Source organism: Antechinus flavipes, chromosome 6 (assembly GCF_016432865.1).
Source record: "Antechinus flavipes isolate AdamAnt ecotype Samford, QLD, Australia chromosome 6, AdamAnt_v2, whole genome shotgun sequence".
NCBI classification, from domain to species: Eukaryota; Metazoa; Chordata; class Mammalia; order Dasyuromorphia; family Dasyuridae; genus Antechinus; species Antechinus flavipes.
The window spans coordinates 86251553-86269840 of record NC_067403.1 but is presented as its reverse complement, the minus strand read 5'-3'; the positions used below and the strand labels follow the sequence as shown (position 1 = coordinate 86269840).

At 37.4% G+C, this 18288-nt stretch overlaps 1 pseudogene; it reads left to right on the top strand.

The window, feature by feature from the left end:
* Nucleotides 1-2952: 2952 nt before the first annotated feature.
* The window catches only part of LOC127541407 (ELMO domain-containing protein 2-like), a 100364-nt pseudogene continuing 85028 nt past the window's right edge, over nt 2953-18288 (top strand).

Below are 18288 nucleotides of genomic sequence, written 5' to 3'. Positions count from 1 at the left end.
TTAAATCCCGGGTTAGGAACAAGTCTGAAGTCTCAATGCTCAGTGGTGTTGGGCTTGAAAGGATTGGCCAATCGGCTGGGGCCCTGTCCTGCTTTCTCCCTGAGAGAAGGGGACACCTGACCCTCAGTCCGGTCGGTTCAGGGGCAGAGATGGGATGAGGTGGGACACTTGTTGGTCACTGAGTGGCCGGCAAAAACCGGTTTACTTAGCCACGATACAGAAAAGAGATCGGGAAAGATGCAATCCCATTTAGCTTCAGTTCTGGGAGATGTGGCCTCCCTGCTGCCTTATGGAGACAGGGCTGGTCAGCTGGCAGAGCACTGGGATCTTTCATTGGGACTGAGAGGCTCGGACTCCACAAGGGTGGAACTTTATATGCTTTGGGGTGATCGGGCAGCTTCGTCATGACAGGAGGAGGCCAGTCGTGTGGCAGGAACAATGTTGTCTCCCTTTTAGGGAGAATGAATTGAAGGGGAGGGGGCCGAGAGCTGCTAAGGTTAGAGGGAGGTTTGGCCCTAATCCAGGTTGTGGAGAAACCCTGGCAGGTATTTATCCTACCACACTCTGTTCTTTCCTCCAAAAAGAAAAAAGGTGATAGGGACATTCTATCCTTTTTTTCTTTGCTTAGAACATTTTTTTTAATATTTTATTTTATTTTATTGAATAATTACTTTATATTGACAGAACCCATGCCAGGGTAATTTTTTTTATAACATTATCCCTTGCACTCGCTTCTGTTCCGATTTTTCCCCTCCTTCCCTCCACCCCCACCCCTAGATGGCAAGCAGTCCTATATATGTTAGATATGTTGCAGTATATCCTAGATACAATATATGTGTGCAGAACCGAACAGTTCTCTTGTTGCACAGGGAGAGGGACATTCTATCCTTAAGAAAGTGCTTTGTACAATGCCTGGTAATCAACATCTCCATCATCCCCTCCACCATCTCCCCATCCCCATCCCCACCATCCCCACCACCACCACCATTATCTCAGCTAACCCAGCGCTCGCCAGATGCTACCTCCTGTGCTAAGCACTTCACGTTTGTCCCCACTGGGTCCTCCTCTCAACCCTGGAAGTGGGGGTATTCTTTTTCCCCACTTTTAAATTCGAGGCAGCTGGGCAAGCCCTCCCGGGGTCACACAGCCCGGGTTCAGGCCGGGGCTCTGCCTGCTGCACGGGCACATGAAGAGTGCTTGGGGACTAAGGACTAAGGACATTACCACTGCCTCCCTGGGTCGGAGCCCCACTTTCCCTCCCCCTCAGTAACCTATCTCTGCCCCGTGAAGCCCACGGCTGTGCCACGGACAGGGGAGCGGCTACATTCCCTGGTAACACATGCACACGGGAGTGGAAGAGCATTCGGCGCCTCCCACGTGCCAGCACCACGGAGGACAGGGAGCTCCTTCTCGGTTCCGTTAGCATATGTAGGTTTTAGAGCCTTTCAGGAGGCCGAAAGGGCCTCCTGTTTTCAGAGACTCTACTAAAAGGATTCAAGGGTTGTTGGAATCCTTACTAACTGCTAAGTAATTAGAGTTGATCTAATCTTACAAGAAGTTGTTTTGGCCAGAACCTGAAACAAGGTACTAAGTAGAACTAATCAAGACAAGGCTTGTGTTCCCACCTTTACTCAAAGTCCACACCTTAAAGCTCTTTGGGCCAGAGAGCACTATGGGAGAAAACCCATAATCCCATTCTCTCAGAAGGTTCACATATAAGGCGAGACAGCCATTCCAGAATACATTTTTTCCTCTTGGCTGGCTGATCGCGCTAGACTCGAGAGAAACGACTCTGCTGCAGAGAACACTTTTGACGGACTTCAGTGGAGCTACGCCAGAAGCCCTCTCTCCGCGGCAAATTGGTGGCTGGGCCCCCCAGAAGGAGATAAGAGAGATCTTCCATCTCTGTTGGAGGCAGAAGAAGGCAGAGGCAGAGGCTGAAGGACAGAACCTTTGGATTTGGAGACATCCGAAGGGCTCTAAGCCTCTAAACCGGCTGTCCTCTGAGAACAAACTCCAACATTTGAACTCTTAACATTTGGCGCCCAAGCGTGGGAACCAAGGACCCTACTTTCACTGAAGAAGTCTCCAGTGACCAGGAACTGAGTGAGTACAACCTTTTTTGGCTGAAATGGGACAGATCCTAGGTAAAGATTCTCCATCCCCCACCCCAACCCCCCCAACCCCAGCCCCACCCAGGAGTGGTGCTATAGAAAGCCTGCTTAAGCTGATAGAAGATCAAGGGCTACTTGTAACTTGGGGACAGACAGCTAGACTTCTGGCTACATTAAAACGCACCTCCCCTTGGTTCTTAGAGGAAGAGCAAATCTCGCTAAAAAACTGGGCATTGGTTGGTCAACAGCTCTCTGCATATTACAATGAAAACGGTCCTCGTTCAGTTTCCATTGCAGTGTTCTATTTATACAATACAATACAGATGGCCTTAAAATACCGGGATATCCAAAGGGGGAAGCCTGAGATAAAGGAGGAAGACAAAGAACAGATTAATGGCCATATCCCCACAGGGCAGGGAGACTTAAGTGAGGCTCAAGGGTGTGGTGAATCTGAGGCAGCCTCAGCCCCACCTGAGGAGCAGGTAATTGACTCTCCTTCATCAACTCCACCCTCCGGGATGGAGGGAGGAGGGGTAGTGGGGGGGGGCAGTGGCAGCACCAGCACCTCCCCCCCAGCATCTAGCACCTCCCCCCCAGCATCCAGCACCTCCCCCCCAGCATCCAGCACGTCCCCCCGGCATCCAGCACCTCCCCCCCAGCATCCAGCACCTCCCCCCCAGCATCCAGCACCTCCTCCCCAGCATCCAACAAAGGGTGAGCTCCCCACAATTATTTACCATCCTTTCACGCTCCATGATTGTCCTGAGTAACGGAATTTCTAGCTTGCTGACTAAGGGATGAAAGCCTGGTGCTTGTGGGATGCAGAGCCTCCCCTTGTATGGCTGTGCGTGAAATACATCCGAGGGAGCGCATTCTGCACATCGATGAGAAATTGTTCTGTCTCTGTGTTAATAAACGCAGCCAGGTTTTTAAAGAGGTGATTGGCAACGGATCAGCACCAAGGGCCTTTGGCATTGCCCACAGAATCCCCAGCTCCAAGGGGGAGGCTGATAGTCCTGTAGATGCCGGGTTCCTCCCAGAACCACAGCTCGAGTAATTAAGGAGTAGGCCCGGGAAGACTCAGCCAGGTCTACCCTCCTTCAGTTTCCTGAGGAGCTCAGAGCAACCTCAGGTTGGACAGAGGGGAGCAACAGGGTGACCCTGAGTAAAGAACAGAGACATTTCCAGGTTCTGAGAGAGGGGGAAAGTTAAGTGCGTAGAGCCAGGGGTTCTCAACCTGGGATATATAAAGTTGATTTTCAAAACTATTTTTAATAATGTTGAAAACTATCTTTACCTGTATTTGGAAAAAATGAAATACTATTGAGAAAAAATAAAAACTATTAAAAAAAAAAAAACAACCTATTTCAGTAGGACCGATTCCCTTGTGATCCTATTTCTTTTAAGCATTTAAAAACTTCTATTCCTAGAAGAGGCAGTCACCAGACTGTCAAAAAAGTCCATGATACAAAAAAGTTAAGAAAGAAAGGATGTTAAAAAGAAGCTGTCTACTATTGTGTGCCTGTAGTTGCCTGTATTTGAAAAAAAAAGTTGATAATAACAGCTGACATACAGTAAGTAGATAAAAAAGTGGATATATTACTTCGTTTGCTTTCCACAAAAACCCCATGAGAAAGGGCTGAGGATATCATACCCACTTTACAGATAAGAAAACAGGCTGAGAATGAGTAAATGACAGGATCACTTAAACTCTGGGCCTGGGAGGGAATTTGAACTCACATTTTCCTGGCCCCAAGACTGCTCCTTTAGCTGCTCTACCACTTAGCTTCCCCAAGGGACCTCTCCTCCCCTTTTTGTACCCTTCTATACAGCAGGGTCCTGATTATAAATAAATTATTTATTTTATTATAATTTAAATTATCATTTCAAATAGAATTGGAATACATATAGGAATACTTCTGGGGACTCATTATTTGTACTCATCAGGATCTAACAGTGGAAATGAGATTCTTGACACTCAAATCAGAGGTAACTGATGGTGCCATCCATGGAATATTGAGTCTGGGGGCAGGAAAACTGGTTGAAATTCAGTCTCAGACACTTACTAGCTGTGTGACTTCAGGAAAGCCATTGACCATAGTCTGCCTCAGTTTCCCCAACTATAAAATGGTGATAATACCACCTGTCTTTCAGGGTTATTGTGAACATCAAATTAGGTAATATATTACGAATAAGGTGCTCATAACACTTTATTTGTTGTATTACAACACCTGGCACATAGGAGGTAGATATGTAAATGCCTTTTCTCTTTTGATTCCCTTTCCCCTTCAGGGTAAATGACCTAAACTCTGTTAGTACGGCTGATATTATGAAGAAGGATAGAGACGATAAGGTAGGGTTCTTGAGCCTGCCAGTCATGGAAAGGAGCCCCAACCCTGGGAGCGATGGTGTACACGTAGAATTCCCGACAGATCTTACACCAGGTTGTGGTGGCAAGGGCAGGCAGGAGACGCCTGGCAAACTGTCATGGTATTTCCCAAAAACATATTAAATGGAAACCTCTAAGAGAAACTGTGACTTCTGTGTGTCATATAAACTAAATGTCTATGTGAAGTTAGCCAAGGTCCTCCTCGTTGCTGGCCACAAATGCTCCAAGACCTCATTAGGGTCCCCCAGCCAAAATTTACAATAAACCCACTAAATCTTGCTTGGTTCTTGTCATTCTGCTGTCTAACTGTCACCATATATCCTAGTTCTTTTTTTTTTTTTTTTTTTTAATAACTTTTTATTGATAGAACGCATGCCAGGGTAATTTTTTACAGCATTATCCCTTGCATTCACTTCTGTTACGATTTTTCCCCTCCCTCCCTCCACCCTTTCCCCCAGATGGCAAGAGTCCTTTACATGTTGAATGGGTTGCAGTATATCCTAGATGCAATATATGTGTGCAGAACCGAACAGTTTTCTTGTTGCACAGGGAGAATTGAATTCAGAAGGTATAAATAACCCGGGAAGAAAAACAAAAATGCAAGCAGGTTATATTCATTTCCCAGTGTTCTTTCTCTGGGTGTAGCTGCTTCTGTCCATCTTTGATCAATTAGGGCTCTTTTTATCGAAGAGGTCCACTTCCATCAGAATACATCCTCAAACAGTATCGTTGTTGAGGTATATAATGATCTCTTGGTTCTGCTCATTTCACTCAGCATCAGTTCATGTAAGTCTCGCCAATCCTCTCTGTATTCATCCCGCTGGTCATTCCTTACAGAACAATAATATTCCATAACATTCATATACCACAATTTACTCAGCCATTCTCCAATTGATGGACATCCTTTCATTTTCCAGCTTCTAGCCACTACAAACAGGGCTGCCACAAACATTTTGGCACATACAGGTCCCTTTCCTTTCTTTAGTATCTCTTTGGGATACAAGCCCAATAGAAATACTGCTGGATCAAAGGGTATGCACAGTTTGATAACTTTTTGAGCATAGTTCCAAATTGCTCTCCAGAATGGCTGGATGTGTTCACAATACCACCAACAATGTATCAGTGTCCCTGTTTTCCCACATCCCCTCCAACATTCCCCATTATCTTTCCCTGTCATTCTAGCCAATCTGACAGGTGTGTAGTGGTATCTCAGAGTTGTCTTAATTTGCATTCCTCTGATTAATAATGATTTGGAGCATATTTTCATATGGCTAGAAATAGTTTCAATTTCTTCATCTGAGAATTGTCTGTTCATATCCTTTGACCATTTATCAATTGGAGAATGGTTTGATTTCTTATAAATTAGAGTCAATTCTCTATATATTTTGGAAATGAGGCCTTTATCAGAACCTTTGATTGTAAAAATGTTTTCCCAGTTTATTGTTTCCCTTCTAATCTTGTTTGCATTTGTTTTGTTTGTACAAAAACTTTTCAAGTTGATATAATCAAAATTTTCTATGTTGTGGTCAATAGTGATCTCTAGTTCTTCTTTGGTCATAAATTCCTCCCTCTTCCACAGGTCTGAGAGGTAAACTATCCTATACTCTTCCAATTTATTTATTATCTCATTCTTTATGCCTAGATCATGAACCCATTTTGACCTTATCTTGGTGTACAGTATTAAGTGTGGGTCAAAGCCTAGTTTCTGCCATACTGATTTCCAGTTTTCCCAGCAATTTTTGTCAAATAATGCATTCTTATCCCAGAAACTGGTGTCTTTGGGTTTGTCAAACACTATATTATTAAAGTTATTGGCTGTTTTGTCCTTTGAATCTAACCTATTCCATTGATCAACTAGTCTATTTCTTAGCCAATACCAGATGGTTTTAGTAACTGCTGCTTTATAATATAATTTTAGATCTGGTACAGCTAGGCCACCTTCATTTGATTTTTTTTTCATTAATTCCCTTGAAATTCTTGACCTTTTGTTTTTCCATATGAACTTTGTTGTTATTTTTTCTAATTCATCAAAGTAGTTTTTTGGGAGTCTGATTGGTATAGCGCTAAATAAGTAGATGAATTTAGGTAGTATGGTCATCTTTATTATATTTGCTCGCCCAATCCAAGAGCATTTAATATTTTTCCAGTTGGTTAGATCAGACTTGATTTGTGTGGAAAGTGTTTTGTAGTTTTGCTCATAAAGTTTCTGATTTTCCCTTGGCAGATAGATTCCTAAATATTTTATACAATCAGTAGTTACTTTAAATGGAATTTCTTTTTGTAACTCTAACTGTTGGGTTTTGTTAGTGATATATAAGAATGCTGATGACTTATGTGGGTTTATTATATATCCTGCAACTTTGCTGAAGGTGTAGATTGTTTCTAATAACTTTTTGGTAGAATCTCTGGGGTTTTCTAAGTATACCAACATATCATCAGCAAAGAGTGATAATTTGGTTTCCTCATTGCCTATTCTTATTCCTTTAATCTCTTTCTCAACTCTTATTGCCAAAGCTAGCATTTCTAATACAACATTAAATAGTAATGGTGATAGTGGGCAACCTTGTTTTACTCCTGTTCTTATTGGGAATGGTTGCAGTTTGTCCCCGTTACATATAATGCTTACTGCTGGTTTTAAATAGATGCTACTGATTATTTTAAGGAAGAGTCCATTTATTCCTATACTCTCAAGAGTTTTTAATAGGAATGGATGTTGGATTTTATCAAATGCTTTTTCTGCATCTATTGAGATGATCATATGGTTTTTGTTAATTTGATTATTAATATGGCCAATTATATTGATAGTTTTCCTAATATTGAACCAGCCCTGCATTCCTGGTATAAATCCTACTTGATCATGATGTATTATCCTGGGGACGATTTTCTGTAGTCTTTTTGCTAATATCTTATTTAAGATTTTAGCATCAATATTCATTAGGGAGATTGGTCTATAATTTTCTTTCTCTGTTTTCAACCTACCTGGTTTAGGTATCAGTACCATGTCTGTGTCATAAAAGGAGTTTGGTAGGACTCCTTCATTCCCTATTTTTTCAAATAGTTTATAAATATTGGGACTAATTATTCTTTGAATGTTTGGTAGAATTCACATGTAAATCCATCTGGTCCTGGGGATTTTTTGGGGGGAGTTGATTAATAGCTTGTTCTATTTCTTTTTCTGAAATGGGACTATTCAAGCAATTTACTTCCTCCTCTGATAATCTGGGAAGCCCATATTTTTGGAGGTAGTCATCCATTTCACTTAGGTTATCAAATTTATTGGCATAAAGTTGGGCAAAGTAACCCCTTATTATTTCTTTAATTTCCTCTTCATCAGTGGTAAGTTCTCCTTTTTCATTTTTAAGACTGCCAATTTGATTTCCCTCTCTCCTTTTTCTAATCATATTTACCAAAGGTTTGTTAATTTTATTGGTTTTTTCATAAAACCAACTCTTAGTTTTATTTATTAGTTCAATAGTTTTTTTTTTACTTTCTATATTATTAATTTCTCCTTTTAATTTTAGAATTTCAAGTTTAGTCATTGATTGGGGGTTTTTAATTTGATCTTTTTCTAACTTTTTAAGTTCCAGGCTCAATTCATTGATCTTCTCTTTTTCTATTTTATTCAAGTAAGCCTCTAAGGATATAAAATTTACCCTTATTACTGCTTTGGCTGCATCCCATAAATTTTGATAGGATGTCTCATTGTTGTCATTATCTTGAGTGAAATTATTAATTGTGTCTATAATTTGCTGTTTCACTCAATCATTCTTTAAGATGAGATTATTTAGTTTCCAATTACTTTGTGGTCTATATACACCTAACTTTTTGTTGAATGTAATTTTTATTGCATTGTGGTCTGAAAAGAAAGCATTTACTATTTTTGCCTTCCTGCATTTAATTTTGAGGTCTTTGTGTCCTAATATATGGTCAATTTTTGTGTAGGTTCCATGAACTGCTGAGAAGAAAGTATACTCCTTTCTGTCACCATTCAGTTTTCTCCAGAGATCTATCTTACCTAATTTTTCTAATATTCTATTTACCTCTTTAATTTCTTTCTTATTTGTTTTGTGATTTGATTTATATAAATCTGAGAGTGCAAGATTGAGATCTCCCACTATTATAATTTTGCTGTCTATTTCTTCTCGCAACTCTCTTAGCTTCTCTTTAAGGAAGTTAGATGCTATACCACTTGGTGCATATATGTTTAATACTGATATTGCTTCATTGTCTATAGTACCCTTAAGCAAGATATAGTTTCCTTCCTTATCTCTTTTAATTAGATCAATCTTTGCTTTTGCTTGATCTGAGATAAGGATGGCTACCCCTGCTTTTTTGACTTCACCTGAAGCATAATAGATTCTGCTCCAGCCTTTTACCTTTAGTCTGTATGCATCTCCCTGTTTTAAATGTGTTTCCTGTAAACAACAGATTGTAGGGTTCTGACTTTTGATCCAGTCTGCTATCTGCCTCCTTTTTATGGGAGAGTTCATCCCATTCACATTTGCGGTTAAAATAACCAATTCTACATTTTCTGCCATCCTAATATCCCCAGATTATACTTTTCTTTTTCTTGCCCTCCTTCCCTTCTTCCCTATTGGTCCCGCTAATGTCGCACAGCTCTCCCTCTTTAGTGTCCCTCCCTTCTCCCTTTGAATCCCTTCCCCTTTCTTGTACCCTTCCCTTATTACTCTTTTTCCTTCACCCTTTTCCTCTTCCACTTTTTAATGAAGTGAGAGAAGAATCTGTGTAAAACAAATATGTCAATTGTTTCCTCTTTGAGCCAACTCTGATGAGAGTAGGATTCACACAATGTTCCTCCCCCTCTCTAAGTTCCCTCATATATGATAGGTTTCCTTTGCCTCATTGTCGCATGTAGTTTCCCTCTTTTTATCTCCCTTCTTCCCTTTTTCTGACGTTATCCCCTTTCCATTTCTACTTCCCTTTTTTATGTTATATCGGTAAGATCAAATTATGCATATGGTTTTTATGTATATTCATAACAGAAATACAGTTCTCAAGAGTTCCTTTTACCTTTTTCTACTTCTCTTGATTCCTGTTGTTGAAGATCAAATTTTTTGTTTAAGTCTGGTTTTTTCCTTAGAAACAGATGGAATTCCTCTATTTCATTAAATGTCCATCTTCTTCCGTGGAAAAAAATACTTAGCTTCGCTGGATAGTTTGTTCTTGGCTGCATTCCAAGTTCTTTTGCCTTTTGGAATATCTGGTTCCAGGCCCTTCGATCCTTTAATGTTGAGGCAGCCAGATCTTGCGTGACCCTTATTGTTGCATCTTGGTATTTGAACTGTTTTTTCCTGGCTGCTTGTAAAATTTTTTCTTTAGTCTGGAAATTCTGAAGTTTGGCCACAATATTCCTTGGAATCTTTATTTTAGGGTCTTTTTCAGAAAGTGTTCGATGAATTCTTTCAACACCTATTTTCCCTTCTGGTTCTATTACTTCTGGGCAGTTCTCTTTGATGATTTCCTGTAAAATAGTATCTAGGCTCTTTTTTTCATCATAATTTTCTGGTAGTCCGATGATCCTCAGGTTATCTCTCCTAGATCTATTTTCCAGGTCTGTTGTTTTTCCAAGTAAATATTTGACCTTTTTTTCCAATCTTTCATTTTTTTGGTTTTGCTTGACTGATTCTTGATGTCTCAATGAATCAGTCATTTCTATTTGTTCAGTTCTAATTTTTAGTGAGTTATTTTCTTCATTAGCTTTTTTTACTTCTTTTTGTATATGTCCAATTGAGTTGTTTTGCTCTATGGAATTTTTTTCCATTTCACTAATTTTTTTTTTTTTTTAGTGAGTCATTTTCTTTTTCCAATTCACAAGCTCTGTTTCCCTGCACTTCTTGGGAGTTTTTTACCTTTTCCAATTCACATTTCAAGAAGTTGTTTTCTTTTTCCACTTTATCAAATTTTTCTTTTAGTGAGTTATGTATCTTTCCCCATTTCTCTTCTAGCTCTCTTTTAAGGTTTTTACTAGTCTCTTCTAGGAGAGCCTTTTGTATTGGAGACCAACAATCATCTGGAGACTGTCTGCTTTTAGTCTCTTCAGGGTTGAAAAGCTGTTCTCTTTCTGGGTAGAAACTATCAATTGTTCTTTTGATTTTTTTACTTATTTTGTTAAAGCCTGTAAGGTCTGCCTTCAGAGCCAGGAGGTTATCCTCCTGCAGAGCAGTGAAAGGTATATGGGCGGACGGGCAGCTGTCCTGCTGACAGGCTACAAAAAGCATCGAGGTACTGGAGTGCTCTGGGAAGGAGTTCCCCACCCGAAAGTAACTCAGGCCTGCAGGGCGGGCTGGGAAAGTGCCTTTCCAAGAACCTCAGCTGTGTGAGATAACGCCTGCCCTGGGGCTAGACACTGAGCAGTGAGAGTTTCACTTCCCAAGCCAAACCCTGCCCTGGGGCTGTGGGTATTAGCAGCTGAGCGAATGGATTTGCAGGGACTGGAAGTGTCTGCTCGGGAAGCACAGTCAGCTGGGGGGGTTCTCTTGCCCCAGGCCGAGCCCCCCACACTGCCGATCAGAGGCTGCCCAGGCTGTGCCCCCTTGCCGTGCAGATTAGTAACTGTCCCCGCAACAGCCCCGAACTGCCGGATGTGGCCACAGGGCTGCGGTAAAGTCTGCCTGAGTCACTTCCGGGTTTGAGGGGTTACAGCCAGATCTCCTTAGGTTCTGGCATTTTTTAGAGGACCCTCAGTTTTAGGCTTTAACTTCTCTGCCAGTTTACTGCTTTGTAGTCAAGGCAGAGCAGTTAGCCTAGAGCAGAGTGGTCCCTATAACTTCTCTAGCCACAGAGATCACCCCCGCCCCTGGTCTGCTCAGGACACTAGCCTCTCGCTGCCTGGGCTAGTCTGTTCCTGGCCCCTCAGGACAAACCTTTCCTGGCGAGCTTCCGGATCGGCTGGTAAGTTGTAGTGCTTCTCATCTTCATGAATTTAAGCAGGGAAGAGCTATTTTTGAGGCTGGATTAAATAGTTGGTTATGAGGGGGATGAGAGGAGCTTAGAGAGTCGTGTGTCCCTGCTCTGCCATCTTGGCTCCACCCCGGAATGTTATTTTTCTATAAGAAATGACCAGCAGGCTGATTTCAGAAAAGCCTGGAAACGCTTACATGAACTGATGCTGAGTGAAACGAGCATAACCAGGAGAACATTGTATACAGTAATAGGAAGATTATGTGATGATTAGCTATAACAGACCTCAATCTGCTCAGCAATGTAGAGAAACAAGACAATTCTGAGACTTGGGATGGAAAATGCTATCTGCATCTAGAGAGAGAACTATTGAAACTGAATGTGAATAAAAGCATAGTTGTTGTTCATTTATTTATTTATTTATTTGCTTTTTTTTTAGTTTACTTGCTTGCTTTTTTCTTTCTCATGGTTTTTCCCCTTAGTCTGATTTTTCTCGTACAACATGACAAATATAGAAATATGTTTTAAAGAATTGTACACGTATAACCTATGTCAAATTCATTGCTGCCTTGGAAATGGGGGTAGGAACAGTCTTACAAAAATGAGAAAGAAAACAAAGTGCAAATAAATAAGAATAATAAAAGTAAAAATACTATGTTGTGATCCACATTCAGCACCAAGGTTCCCTTTCTGGATGCAAATGGATCTTTCATCACAAGTCTATTAGAATGGGCCTGAATCACCTCCTTGTTGGAAAGATCCACATCCATCAGAATTGATCATCACACAACCTTCTTGTTAATGTGCACAATGTTCTCTTGCTTCTATTCACTTCACTTAGCATTAGTTCATGTAGGTCTTTCCAGGTCTCTCTGAAATCATCCTGTTGGTTATTTCTTATAGAACAATAATATTCCATAATATTCATATACCACAATTTATTCAGCCATTCTCCATGATGGGCATTCACTCAGTTTCCAGTTCCTTGCCACTACAAAAAGAGCTGTTACAAACATTTTTGCACATGTGAGTCCTTTTCCATTTGTTTATCCCTTTGGAATACAAACCTAGTAGAGACACCATGCAGTCATCTTTAAACTATGATGATGCATCAAGTACATAAAATACTGCATAATTGAGTTCTTTTTCCCTTACATGAAAAACAGAAAATTGATAAGAGGGAAGAGAGGGACTAGACTAATTGAGTTATAAAATCCTATCTAGTCTAACTTTTTCCACTGACAAAAAAAAAAAAAAAAAAAAAACAGAACTATACAACACATATACAACTTAATAGATTTTTCAATATTATACCGTTTCTTTAAAAATAATCATTTTGGTTCTTGTGTTCACATGATGAGCCTTTTGTTAGACTTCTCTTGGAAGATAGTCTATTACCGAGACAATATTTGAAATGCTTCCAATTTAATGGAATTTACTTGAGTTTACTTTCTATTAAGATAGATGCCAAGAATTCAGGATCCCCTTTATTCCGTGAAAAGTCATCATTGAATCATAGAACTGAGAAATGGACCTCGGAACTCATGTTGTCTAAACTCTTCTTTATTATATACGAATCTAAACTATCTGTGTATTAATTAACTTGCTTGAGGTCTCTTGAAGTGATGGTAGATAGAAGATTTTAATCCAGTTTTTTTTGTTTATTCTAAATTCAATATTTTTTTTTCTTTATGCCACAATGCCTCTTAGTGTAGAATGTAAATGTGGATTTTTAAAAATGATTTAATGAGAATATGTTTCCTTGAAATATTTCAAAAAATTTAGAATTAAAAACAAGTTTCTGAAACTTCAGCATTTGAAATGGTTTTTGATACTTTAGCATTTTGTTAAAGATTACAATATCTAAAGAGCTTTGGTTAGTTGTTGAGCATGTCAGAATTCTTGGTCCAAGAACCCAATCCCAAACTAAGGAAAATATCTTAACTAAATATTCAGAATCATAAAACTTCAGAGTTGGAAAAGGTCAGTGGAATAATCTAGCCAAACTTCTGACTGAACAGAACCTTTTCTATAACCTTTTTATAAAATTTTTCAGTAAGTCATTCTCCAGCTTCTACTTAAGTTCTTCAGGTGAAGGGAAACCCCAAACTTCCCTTGGCATTAAGCTATTGTTTATTATGAAGCTTTCTCTACTTCCTCCAGGTTAAAGTGGGTTCTAATTTTCCAATTCCCATGTTTGCCTTTACTAATAATTTCTACCACAATTTTTTTCAGTGAAAAATGATATAATTGTATTAAGTTCTGAAGTTGGAAAGCTTTGCTTTTCATTAGTCCTATTTTAGTGGGACACTTTCAGAACTCAAATAATCATATGCTATTGAATATAATGAAGGATCCCAAGGACCAAGAAGTAGACTCAGTGAAGTTAACATAACATTTAGGTTTCTAGTACATGCTTATAATATTAATAAAATATTATAATATATTAACATATTTGTCAAGAACTTTGATAAAAAAATAGAGTTGAATTAACAATTTTTTTTTTCAAAATCTTCTCTGATGGACGATTATTATTTTCTGAAAAGTGATGAGCTGGATGCTCTCAGGATAAAAAATAAAACCTGAAAAGTCCTCCATGAACAAAGTGAAAAATACTGTATAAAGTAATTGCAGTGTTCAGGGATGACCAACTGTAAACGACTTTGCTATTCTCAGTATTACAATCATCCACAACTACTCTAAAGGACTTATGATGAAAAATACTCTTCATATCCAGAGTAGGAACTGACTGAGTCTGAATACAGATGGAAGAATTATCTATTTTTCTATCTCTTTCTATATTTTTAACTTAATTTTTTCTTGAGGGTTTTTATTTTCATTAGAGTGGGAGATCTATGCTTTCTTTCACAAGTTGACTTTTATGGAAATATTTTGCATAATTTCACATGTGATTTCTTAATTGTGGGTGGGTATAAGGGAGAGAATCTAGATCTCAAAAAATCTTAAAAACAAATGTTAAGGGGTAGCTAGGTGGCACAATGGATAGAGCACCAGCTCTGAAGTTAGGAAAATCTGAGTTCAAATCTGGTCTCAGACACTTAACTCTTCCTAGCTGTGTGACCCTGAGTAAGTCACTTGAGCCCAATTGCCTTAAGGGAAAAAAAGTTTAAAATTTTGTTTTGAATGTAGTTGGGGAAAATATTAATTAAATAAATAACTTTTTAAAAAAATTTCAGGATCATACACACTAAAGGATCATAGATAATAGTATAATGAATTTATATTTGAAAGAAATCTTAGGAGTCATCTAGTAAAACTTCCACTTTCTATAGATAAGGAAAATGACCTAAAGGTATACCTAGGTATGACTATATAATCACAACTGCACAGTTAAATGCATAAACTAGAGAAGATGAAACACTTTGTATAGATAGAAGAGAAAAGATTAAAAATGTTCAGTGTTATAAACCAAATTGCAATAATCAACTTCTACTTACAGTCTTAAGTAAAAAATAGATGAAAAAGAGAATAAGCTTAGAGAGGTAGAGAAAAAGGGATGTCACTAGATGATAGTATTAGGATCCCATAAATCCTCATTTCTTAGGGGACACTAACAAATTTATTTCCAAGTCATTTTAATTTATTAAATATTAATTCATTAAAATGGGCTGCATTCTGCATAGAAATTGAATTTTCTCTTCAAAAGACACTGATGTGCAGCAAGTGTAATCTCCCAATAGGGTTATGCTCACAGTAGTTATTCAATTTTAGGCTTCAGTGTTCTTTCCAGCAAGTGTCTTCAGTTTCTGTGCACCAAGAGGGAATTTTGTTAAGAATCAATTAGTCACAAAAGCATAAATTTCCGAATATAGCAAGTTCCTAAGTTGCTTAGCAACAGATCTGCAAGCTCGAAGCTTAATTTTTTCTCCATTAACTCTGAACTAACTAAAAGATAGAATTTTCAAGTTATTAGATTTGTTTAATGTTATCAATCCATGTCTAGATTAGTTTTCTGTCTTCTATGCATATTTCATGACTTTTGCTCTAATCTAGTTTGTAGTTATCATTTTCACTTTTAATTCAAAATCCTCCCAGTAAGTAATGACAATAAGGCACAATTTAGGTTATAAATGAGCTGACCCAGTCCTTTAAGCAAAATTAACTCAGTAGCTAAAATATTTTCAAACTATGGCATTTTCTAAGGATACATTCACAGCTGGAGAGGATGTACCAAAATAGCATTGTTAATGGCTATTTTCACATTATTTCCAGCACAACTGAAAGTTAAAACATTCACATGAACATCTGTTCTGTCAAAATGTCTAGCAGTCTTGGGAGAATGAGGGAGTTCAGAGGACCATACGATTACTTTCCTGGCTGTCAGGAGTACAGCTACCATGAAGATACCTGGCTCTGAAAGATGACAAGAGAATGAAGTTACCTTTTACTTAATTTTCATAATAAGAGCAAAAATCATGGGAGGTGGAAGAATTTTTCAGTTTAATTGGTAATCATTGCATAGAGAAGTATACCTATTTATAAATTGGATAGATCATTACTGCATTTTAAGACAATTTAAAACAATTCTATTTTCAGTGAGATTTTAGAGAAGATTAACAATAACATTAATGATTTTATTCAACTCAAAAAAATCTACAGTCAAATCCTGTCTTTCATACTTGACCCTGGCCAACCCATTTGATTGTTAAGTAATTCAAACTACTTCCTTACATTCACATAATACATTTATCTAAGAAGTGTTCTTGATGGAGGGATTTTTCACACCAGAACAAACCTTACTGATAGAATCATAGAATTCTACAATTGGAAGAGACTGTAATAGTCAATCATTTTGACCCATATCCAAAAAGAATTCCTTAATACAACATATTCTGTACAGAAAATTCAGCCTCTCCTTACAGACTTACAATTAAGTAGAATCCATTGCCCAATTCACTTACTGTTAAACTAAAAGTATGTGTGTGCATATATGTATATTATTTGTATATATGTATATGCATGTTATATGTTCATATGTACATGGGAATATAAATATATGTAACATGCATGCATATACAGAGACAAATATATGTACTATATATACAATATGTTCTCTGAGATACAAAGAGTTATGCAGACTTTTGTGTCTCTAGGAGTGCATGTACCCAAGAGTATATATTTTAATTATGTTAATGGAGACAAAGTTTAGAAATTTAGAAACCATGAAATTGAGTATTGGATTTATCTACCTCCACAGCCTACTTATGAAAAAAAAAGTTTTAGTGGTACATTTATCTTTACATTAAAATCATTTATATATCAGTTCCAATCCATAAGAAGGCCTAAGCAAAACTTTAGAAGTTATATAAAACTAATAATACAGTAACCTTATCTGAAAGTGCAAGCAATATTTTACTCCTGTAACTCCCTTCTTGATTTTATAAAAGTGGCTATATATATATATATATATATATATGTATTTTCTCTTCCGCTCTTCCTCAAGATTCATGCTATCGGGTTAAAAAAAGAAATAAAAACAAACTCTTATAACAATTGTGTATAACCAACCAAAACAAATCCCTCCATAGCTATACACACACACACACACACACACACACACACACACACACACACACACATATATATATATATATATATATATATAGTATATTTTTTTCTGCATGAATAGATCCACCACAGCTTTTGATTAGTGGAAAACAAATGTCATCATTCTTTAATCATCAAAAATTATTGTGTTAACAGACTTTAAAATACTTTTTAAAAATTTACATTGATTATTGTATAAGTTGTTTTCCTAGTTCTAGAAATTTTAATTTTATCATTTTTTATGTATCCTACTTTTTTCATTTAAAATCTTTGATGTTATATTATAATTTGATCTGGTTCAGCTGACTTGACTCTGCATAAATTATTCTTTTCAGGATTTGAAAAAATCAACTTTCCTTTTCATTTTGCACAACAAATTCATATATAACACCTGATTCAGCTATTCCTCACCTGTTGCATATCCTGTTATTTTCCAGATTCATTTTTTGCCACTATAAAAATGCTATTATACACACACATTTTATGTGTGTATGTGTGTATATTTCTCTTTCATTTCTTTTTAATATAGATCTAATAGTAGCATATCTATTTCAAAGAAACATTGTTTAGTAATTTTTATGTATAGTTCTAAAGTGTTTTTTAGATTGACCATACCTATTCACAAGTCCATCTACAATGCATCTATGTGTTCATTTACTTCCATATTCACTGTCATTTATCATTTTACTTTTATTATCACTTTTTCATATCATGATGAGTGTGAGATGGAATCTAAGAACTTCTTTAATTTAAATTGCTCTGATTTGTATTGAATGGAACATTTTATTTTAAACTTAGCTATGGTTAATGCAAAGTCTTCTTTTGAGAACTGTTTATTTGTTAATATTAGATTAACAATTGTCAAATAGTTCATTTTCTTACAAATTTTAATCACTTTTTCATGTATCTTGGAAATGAGACTTATCAAAAAAACTTGCTGAAAATATTTTTCCCAGTTGTACCTATTTAAATCTTAGATCTACTGTATTTATACAAACCCTTTTTGTCTTATATAGTAAAAACTATACGTTTTATCTTCTATAATTGTTCCATGCCTTGTCTGTTCATGACATTTTCTCCTATGTATAAATCTTGCAAGTAATTGTTTTGGCATGTTCCTCTACATTTTTTAATAAGACCTTTGAGAGTACTTATCCATTTGGAGATTCTCTTTGTATAAATTGTGAGATATTGATCTTAATCTAATTTTTTCAATACTATTGTACAATTTTCTCAGTAGTTTTTTGTCAAATAGTGAGCCCTTATTACAGTGGATAATAAGATACCAGTGAACAT